This window comes from Cynoglossus semilaevis, unplaced genomic scaffold, assembly GCF_000523025.1.
Source record: "Cynoglossus semilaevis isolate Cse_v1.0 unplaced genomic scaffold, Cse_v1.0 scaffold3434, whole genome shotgun sequence".
In the NCBI taxonomy this organism is placed as follows: Eukaryota; Metazoa; Chordata; class Actinopteri; order Pleuronectiformes; family Cynoglossidae; genus Cynoglossus; species Cynoglossus semilaevis.
Window position 1 is genome coordinate 406 of NW_007585401.1, and position 1,518 is coordinate 1,923.

Sequence of the window (1,518 nt, forward strand, 5' to 3'; positions counted from 1 at the left end):
TTCACTACATTAAAAAATAATCCAGTCAAATGTCTTTACTTTTTCATTAAAAGAAAACAGCAGGTTATTCAGACTCTGAAACTAACAGAATAAAGTCTAAAAGACCTTTTATTTTGAAAATGTAACAGATGGTGTGGTATTACCAGTCCGCAGTAATAAAGGTAAAAAAAAAGGTTGGGGAGCCACAGCTAACTTGTGAATGGTTTGTTTGTGGTCCTTCTTGATAGGCTTTTTTCTCTTAAAGATTTTTAAGTGATGGGGAATCCAAAGCCCATGAACACAAATGACCTGGTAATTTTTATTGTAATTAGCTGGAAACACCACAATCATTGTACTGTAGACTGGTGATGTGCGGATCGATCCTGAAATATCGATACTTCCGATTCTGGATCTTTATGCTCTGAAATCGATTCTGAAATCAAAATATTGATACTTTTGATACTTACGCATTCTGAGATGAGGTGTATCCTAAACAGAAACATGGTGAAAAGTATCCAAATTATTGAGATGTTGTCTAAGTGACGCTCGGTTGGTGGGACTACTTCTTCTTCCGCCTGGGTGTGTGCGTCATGCTTAAGCACAGGGGCTCTACTCCGTGCTCTCACTCAGTCACTATTGATGGGAATTTCGGCTCTTTTTTGGAGAACCGGTTCTTTTGGCTCGGTTCACTGAAAAAATCCGACTCTTTCGGGTCCCAAATGGCTCCTCAGATTATTTATTTTATTTTTTTATTTATTTTTGTTTTACAAATAACATGTTTTCAGAGTTTGAAACATTGTTTTGACATATTTTATATGATTGTGTTCTCAAGGTTTTCTATTGTTGTGTTGACTGTATAGTAAATGAGGCAGCTACCTCAGTACACTCCAGAGTTTAAAATAAATAAATAAATAAAAACCTCAGCCTCGGATTCTTAAAGAAGCTATGATTTGAAATACACATTTTTTATTTAAAAGACAAATGATAAAATATTGATATCGGTATCTGCGATACCAGCCCGAATTTTACTCGGTATCGGATCGGAAAGGAAATTGGTGGTATCGAACATCACTACTGTTAAGTTTCTGTATTATTTATGTTCCACAAGTATATCAGGGGAGAGCGCGGACGCAGTCCCCCACTACCAGAAATTATGCAGTCGAGATTCCCACATTTGGGGAATTCGCAGGGGTCAGCACAGCCGGAGTGCAATGGCTAAGCCTCGCCCTGGGTGAACCACCTTCTTGATCATGGTATCTCCCCTGCCAGGTAAGTATGAGTTGTACACGGGTTACACTGCCAACCCATACACTCGGAAACCCTTCTTACTGATGGTGCTACCACCTGGAAACGCATTCAAACAAAGCACATTCAAGCACTACCACACCAATGTCATAATTTATAACAAAACATAAAATAAAAACACACACACACACACACACACATATAAAAGAGTGCCTCAGGGTCTAAAAAAAACAAGTCACTTTAATTTATTTTGATGTTTTTACAATTGTATTTATTTCTTTTCAGAGTTTGAAA

At 37.6% G+C, this 1,518-nt stretch overlaps 1 non-coding gene across 1 annotated transcript; it reads right to left on the reverse strand.

The window, feature by feature from the left end:
* Window positions 1-1,092: 1,092 nt before the first annotated feature.
* Window positions 1,093-1,256, reverse strand: LOC112486622 (U1 spliceosomal RNA). Its single transcript, XR_003049137.1, has one exon. It is a non-coding gene; the product is annotated as a U1 spliceosomal RNA (small nuclear RNA).
* Window positions 1,257-1,518: the final 262 nt, after the last annotated feature.